Source organism: Trachemys scripta, chromosome 24 (assembly GCF_013100865.1).
Source record: "Trachemys scripta elegans isolate TJP31775 chromosome 24, CAS_Tse_1.0, whole genome shotgun sequence".
NCBI lineage: Eukaryota > Metazoa > Chordata > Testudines > Emydidae > Trachemys > Trachemys scripta.
In genome coordinates, this window is record NC_048321.1 from 3,047,082 (window position 1) to 3,054,934 (window position 7,853).

Below are 7,853 nucleotides of genomic sequence, written 5' to 3' on the forward strand. Positions count from 1 at the left end.
CGCTGATATGCAGCTGCCTCTCGGGTGTGACACGGCAGCCAATTCACAGCTCACAGTGACATATTGCACCATGTGTATGAGAGGTTTCTCCTCTGGTGCAGAGGGCCTCCTACCCCCACCACTATAGAATATCAGGGTTGGAAGGGACCTCAGGAGGTCATCTAGTCCAACCCCCTGCTCAAAGCAGGACCAATCCCCAATTAAATCATCCCAGCCAGGGCTTTGTCAAGCCTGGCCTTAAAAACCTCTAAGGAAGGAGATTCCACCACCTCCCTAGGTAACCCATTCCAGTGCTTCACCACCCTTCTAGTGAAAACGTTTTTCCTAATATCCAACGTAAACCTCCCCCACTGCAACTTGAGACAATTACTCTATGTTCTGTCATCTGCTGCCGCTGAGAACAGTCTAGATCCATCCTCTTTGGAATCCCCCTTCAGGTAGTTGAAAGCAGCTATCAAATCCCCCCTCATTCTTTTCTTCTGCAGACTAAACAATCCCAGTCCCCTCAGCTTCTCCTCATAAATCATGTGCTCTAGCCCCTTAATCATTTTTGTTGCCCTCCGCTGGATTCTTTCCAATTTTTCCACATCCTTCTTGTAGTGTGGGGCCCAAAACTGGACACAGTACTCCAGACAAGGCCTCACCAATGTCGAATAGAGGGGAATGATCACGTAATCGATCTACTGGCAATGCTCCTACTTATACAGCCCAAAATGCCATTAGCCTTCTTGGCAACAAGGGCACACAGTTGACTCATATCCAGCTTCTCGTCCACTGTAACCCCTACGTCCTTTTCTGCAGAACTGCTGCCTAGCCATTCGGTCCCTAGTCTGTAACGGTGAATGGGATTCTTCCTTCCTAGTGCAGGACTCTACACTTGTCCTTGTTGAATGTTATCAGATTTCTTTTGGCCCAATCCTCTAATTTGTCTAGGTTCCTCTGTATCCTATCCCTATCCTCCAGTGTCTCTACCACTCCTCCCAGTTTAGTGTCATCTGCAAACTTGCTGAGGATGCAGTCCATGCCATCCTCCAGATCATTAATGAAGATATTGAACAAAACTGGCCCCAGGACCGACCCTTGGGGCACTCTGCTTGATACCGGCTGCCAGCTAGACATGGAGCCACTGATCACTACCCATGGAGCCTGATGATCTAGCCAGCTTTCTATCCACCTTATGCTCTATTCATCCAGCCCATACTTCTTTAACTTGCTGGAAAGAACACTGTGGGACACCATATCAAAACCTTTGCTAAGGTCAAGGAATAACATGTCCACTGCTTTCCCCTCATCCACAGAGCCAGTTATCTCATCATAGAAGGCAATTAGGTTAGCCAGGTATGACTTGCCCTTGGTGAATCCATGTGACTGTTCCTGATCACTTTCCTCTTCTCTAAGTGCTTCAGAATTGATTCCTTGAGGACCTGTTCCATGATTTTTCCAGGGACTGAGGTGAGACTGACTGGCCTGTAGTTCCCCGGATCCTCCTTCTTCCCATAGCCAGTCTCTCACATATATTCTCCCTGGGCTGTGCCAGAGCCCCCAGGCCGATTGACAGCCCTTCTCCATTTCTTTGTGAAGGTTTTGTCACAGTTTCAAGGTTAACTGCATCTTTGACACTCCCCCCGTGCATAGACTTCCTCGAGTGCATTCACTTAATGTTTCAGAGTCCCCGTCATCAGAGACCTCTTGGGCAGATCCCTGTGTCTCGCTCCCTTCAGACCGAGGGTTTCAGCCTGCAATCCCTCTGCACCACACTGTGATTTCCCAAGCCAGCCTGCCAAGGGCTCAGCACCTGTGGTGAGTCATTCTCCAGGGGCTATCTGCCAGTTACCAGCCAGCCTTCACAAAGCAAGGCACGGTTATTCTTATAGTAAAAGCACTGCAGAGAAAACGAATCATCCAGTCACTTTATGCATGCTAAAAGCTTTCCAAGGTCACCCATTGGTCTTAGGGGCCCTACTAGGGAAAAGTCCAACATTTCTGTGCATATCTCTCGATCAATGTTATATAGGGCGAACAATTTATGAGTTTACCCTGTATAAGCTTTATACAGGGTATAACGGATTTATTTGGGTTTAGACCACAGTGGGAGTTGGGCATCTGAGTGTTAAAGACAGGAACACCTCTGTAAGCTGTTTTCAGTTAAGTCTGCAGCTTTTGGGCACTTGGTTCGTGTTGGATCAGACGGGCGTATCTGGCTCAGCAAGACAAGGTGCTGGATTCCCAGGCCGGCAGAGGGAAAGCAGGGGCAGAAGTAGTCTTGGCACATCAGGTGGCAGCTTCCAGGGGGGTTTCTGTGATCTAACCCGTCACAGTGATTTTTTCGAGGGCTTTTATCTCCACAACCACTAGCTGAACGGACCCCAAATTTGTATCCCAACCCTACTCTGCACTCTCCTGAGACACACCACATTTCAAAGGAATCTGACTCAGCTAGGTGATTTAAGAGGACTTAGAAATTTTGACTTTTCAACAGAACTCATGATGCAATGGGCTGCACCTCTAGAACATATGGACCATGCTTCAGCTCCAGTGAAGCAATGATGTTCCTCCAGCCACTAAACAACAGCAGGTACTGGAACGTCGGAGAACAAACCCAAATCTCTTATCTTCAGCCCCTCAGTGCTTTCAATTTACCTCTGGGAAGCAGCAAAAGAGAGATTTGTCCTGCCTCCCTCTCTCTGTCTCTGCTTCTTTCCTTTGTACCAAGAGCAATTGCCAGGCTCTAGTTCTGCAGGACTCACTAGCTAAACTCCCGTTGACACTAAGCAAGACCAGGGTTTCTAGATCCAATCTAGATCCAAACAATGGGAGAAGCAAAACCAAGAGCACTCCGAGCTGTCACCCCTTGAGTTAACTCTTATCCTGTAGGTTGTGCACACGTTAGCTATTGTACAATGTCTAGTCCTTCACAGGCCAGTGGTAATTTACCAGGCCAGCGAAAATAAGTTATTTCCTTCTCCGGGGTTCTAAAGAACTCAGTATCTCTGGGATTCAACTGGAGAAATGTCTTTTGTAGTTGTTTGGCAAGGCGGGGGAGGGTCCAAGCAGGGGCGTGTTGGCTAATCAGGACTTGGCAGCATGTGGGATATTTACAGAGTTTACTAGAAATTAGTCAATATCTGAGGGGTCATTGGCCTCAATTCAAACAGTGTAGCAATTTAGTTGTTTTGCTAATGCTTCAGATTATAGTCCAAACATTCGAACATCTGCAAAGAGGAAGATCTGGGATCCCTTTGTTTGTCTCTTTGGGTATGTCTACACTGTAACAGATCACGCACGTCTGGCCCTTCTCAGCTGATGCGGGTTCATGGGGCTACCAAATTACAGTATAGATATTCGGGGTCTTGGTTCCCGTGGGGGGGAGGGTCCCAGAGCCCAGGCTCCAGCCCATGCCAGAATGTCTACACCGCAGTTGTACAGTCCTGCAGTCCAAGCCCAAGTCAGCTGACCCAGGCCAGCTGCGGGTCTTTTATTGCCATGTAGACATGCCCTTTGAGAGAACCAAGGCCTGGCTCGGTCATTAATTAACCGGAGAGCCAAATACGCTCATAGCTTGGCAGGATGGCGTGGGGTCTGAATGGAAACATGTTTCCTGAAAACTCGGTGAGAAAAGCAATCACCAGCATCTATGGCCTGACAGTTGCTCTTGATATAAAGGAAAGAAGCAGAGACAGAGAGAGGGAGATTGGAAAAATCTCTCTCTCGCTGCTTCTCAGAGGTTAATTGGGAAGCACTGAGGGGTGGAAGATAAGAGATTTGGGGTTGTTCTCTGGCATTTCAGTACCTGCTGTTGTTTAATAGCTGGAGGAATGTACTTGTTTCACTGGATCAGAAACATGGTCCATAGAGGATAGTGGTGCCGCCAAGGTTCAATCACCAGCGCTAATTCTTTCCGAGGGCCTCAGAGGACTCGCTCTGGCTGATCTAGTTTTGGGGCAGAGAGGAGACATTTACAGTTGTGTGTGCAGAGTACAGGAAGGAGGGTAGTGTGCCTTTAAATGGCCGGCTAGCCCCGTAACAGTGCTCACCGTGTTGTGTGATTTGGAAGTGAGCAAAAACCTTAGGGAGAAGCCACATAGGCATGGCTAGAGCTCAGATACTGACGTTCGCTAAATGCAAGGCCGAGCTACAGGCACATTGCTGCTCCAGCTGGTTTCTGGCGGCTTCAAAACCCTAGAACGCGCTGAGTGCTGCTGGAACTATTTCAAGAGCTGCCACCCTATTCCGATACACTACAGTGTGTGCTGTTGTTGTTGGGTAAAGAACAATGGACACAATGGTATGACCCACCTGAGCTCGATTGACCCCCTCTGAACCAAACACCAGGCTATGCCAAGAGGGACCCAGGAGTGTCAGCCAGTGGTAGAGTCAACAACAGGAGCATCCGGTCAAAGAGGCAATGCCGTGCCCTAAGCAGAGACACTGTTTCTGTTCCCAGCCCCAGGAGGGTGGTTAGGATAGACGGGTCTAGCAGGTTACAGAAGGAGCTTAAGAAACAAGACTCCTGGGTTCTGCTTCCAATGGAGAGCTGAGTCACAGTGTGAGAGTAGGAACAGGCCCCTTAGCAGTTCTGTGTCTCAGTTTCCTTTCCTAGGAAATAAGAATGTGAGTAGTGCCTTGTGGGAACTGTAGTATCTTGATCCAGAAGTTCTGTCTAATGGTTAGAGCAGGGGGCTGGAAGCCAGGATTCCTGGGTTCTATCCCCAGCTCTGGGAGGAGAGTGGGGTCTAGTGGTTAGAGTGGGGGAGCTAGACAGCTTTGGGCAGGAGGGCAACTAGGCTGTCAAAAATTCAGGCTCTGCAAAGTTTTTCCCATGCTCCAGGTGTCCCTGAGTTACAAGTCAGTCATTTTTGTCTTCCTGCCAGTTAAACCAGGAGGAAAGCTGCCTACGGTGGAGACACAGGTCTCAGGAGCTGCCGGCGGAAGCCATGGCCCGAGTTTAGGGGCAGAGATATCCAGACCTCTCAATTATCAGTGGGGGCTGCAGGCAGGAAGGGTGGAATCTCGCAGCCCCGGTGTACTGCCAGGAGATCCTTAGACACATGGAATAGCTGCTCAGAGACAACCGCTCCCTATGCATTGGAGGGGAGACTGCTTTGAAAGTGAATACATGGGTAGAGACCTCCAGCCCTTCACTCCCTTTGGGGCCTGCCCGCGTGGGGCGAGTTGGCCACTGAGGATGGAACCATGTTGCTTCCTTTACCAGTGCAGTGTCCTGTTCTGCGGGTGCTGGGACAGATATTGCAGCCCAATGCAATATCTCTGGGAACCTTATTGTCCCTTGGATGGGTGGGGAAAGTGTCGTCCCATCTTTGGTCAGTGGGGACCGCCTGCCTACTGAGGCCCAGCGCAGTGCTGGAAAGGCCAGCTGTGCCCCGAACTCACAGAACCTCCAGAGGGAGGGAGCCCCACAGCCGGTCTGCCGATGGCCTGTAATGGTTGTGCTGAGTCGCACGTCCCAAACCACCACCCATGTGCTGTGCTGCGCACCCAGGAAAGCACATACATCGGAGCGGAGCGGACGGGGGTAGTTACTGGGAAGATATTCACTGGATGGACAGACACTGAGATGGCTATGATGTAGTTAAGCCCCATGCAGTGAAAGGAGGAACCCCATCAAATGCTTCCGGGCGTGAAATGTGGGTTACAGTCCCTGACATGAAGGCCTTCCCTCTGCCTACAGCACAGCAGTTGATGCAGCCCCAGGTGGCATCGGGGTGCCAGCTCTAGGTGCATTGCCAGGTAGTCCTGATATGTGCTGTTGGGCAATGGGATTATGGCTTCAAGAGCTGAAGAGGGCAATCAGACCCCACTCCATTAGCCAGCATGCAAATGGAACAGCTCAGAGGATGTGGGGCTTGTATGTCCCTGATCAGTATCAGAGAAGAGATCCAAGTACCTCCCCAGCCTATGAAACCAAACCCCTGAGACTGAGGAAAGGCGGCAGGGGGAGGGAACAGCCTCCTCCATGGGAGCAAGAAGTCTTACTGACTGGAAGGGAAGCTTCTCTGAGCCCTGATACCCAGGCTAGGGAAATGGTCTCTCTGCCCTCCCATGCCTGGGCCCAGAGGCAGGAGAGGTGGGTTAGACATGCACTGGGCACGGCTGGTCAGGATAACACTTAGCCTTGCCTCATGGCTGATGGCTGGTGTAGGTCTGTTAAGCTCCCTTCCAGGCCTGCATTCCTGTGAGTGTGTGGTGATGGCAGTGTGGGGACATGAGGCAGCTGCAGGGCCCTGCCCAATCCCTGGCACCCAGACAAGGGTGGGAAATGCCCAGTCGAAGAGCAGTATGGCCACTTGGCAGAGGTAACTACAGCCAGGAAAGAAGGGGGACTTCTCCCCACAGTCTAAGCCTGCCTGATGGCCTGTGAAAATGTGAAGGACCCTGAGCTGGGTGGGGAAGAAATGCTGCTCGCCTGGGGGGCTCCAAAGGCCACGCCAATGGGGTGGGACATCACCATTCTTCTTCCTCCCCCTAGGTGTTGGAAAGCCAAAGGGGTCTCCAGCCCTGACCTCTGAAGAGGTGGGGCAAAGAAAGGAACTGGCCCATGAGGAGTTTGGAAGAATCGTCCTGGCCCAACCCCTCTGCTGTTAAAAGCTGGGCATGGCTGAGAGACGTTTCACAGGGAGCCAGCCCTGCCGTATTTCTCCATTTGGTCCAAAGCATTGCTTCCTGGGACACCCTCTTCCCCCTGCAAGGAACTGGATGGGAGAAGGGGTGGGAGGGGTGGGATAAGTATAATAGTAAAGAATTAAAGCGAGCTAAGCTTGGTTGAGGAAATATTTGTGTATTGTAAAGACTAGTGAGTAGCAGGAAGGCCTTGAAAATAGTAAGTGGCAAGTCCAGAAGGAATGAGGTATGTCTGGTTCATAGACTAACTAATGAGACCCAGCTGCACCGGGACTGGAGAGGTCAGGGGGCCATGGCCCTCCCGCTTTTTCAGAGGGGAATAGTAGCCTCAGGCAGGCACAAAGTGGCAGTGGCAGAAGCTGATAAAGGTGATCATCAGCTCCCCCACCGTGAAGCACCTATGCCCCTGCCAGCGGCACCAGATTCTTCCCAGTGGGGGGCTGAGATGGGCTTTAGTCCCTCCCTTGCCATGGGGCCCCACCCCACACTCTTCCTCTCCCCCCGAGACCCCTCTCCCGGCCAGACCGGAAGCTAGAGCCAAGCTGTGATAAGAGCTGCCCAGTGAGCCCTGGGCCACTGTGGGGAGCCCTGGACCCTCCACCTGCTGTGGGTGGTGCACCCCGGGGGGTGGAGACACGGGCCAGGGGCTGCTCTCAGGTACCGTGGCCCCCTGCCAAGGGCAGGTGGAGGGTCCAGGGCTCCCCACAGCAGCCTGGGCTCACTGGGTGGCTCTTACCACGGTCCAGCTCCAGCTTTTGGCCTGGCCGGGGGGGCAAGAGGAAGAGCAGGGAGCAGGACAATGGTTCTGACACTGGTACCCCCCCCACACACACACACTTCTACACAGGTTCTGGTGCTCCTGATGAGATCAGGGGACGTGTCTAAAAAGAAGACTGGCCAATAGGGGTGACTGCAGATGGTTTTAAATAAAACAAAGAGAATCTGTCTTAAAATGAGCCAACACAGCCCTTCCCCAACCCATACACCAGTGTTCAAGCCTGTGTGAACCCAGGTGCAATGGGAAAACTGTTGTACAGCAAGAAGGCAGGGAGGAAAAGCCCTGGGGAGAAAGGACTTTGCAAATCTTATCTGGATTCAGACTGGAAATAGGGCTGAACTGTCTCCAACTGGATTTTAGCTGAAGTCAACAATTGGCAACACGGGGTCCTGTGGCACCTTTAAGACTAACAGAAGTATTGGGAGCATAAGCTTTC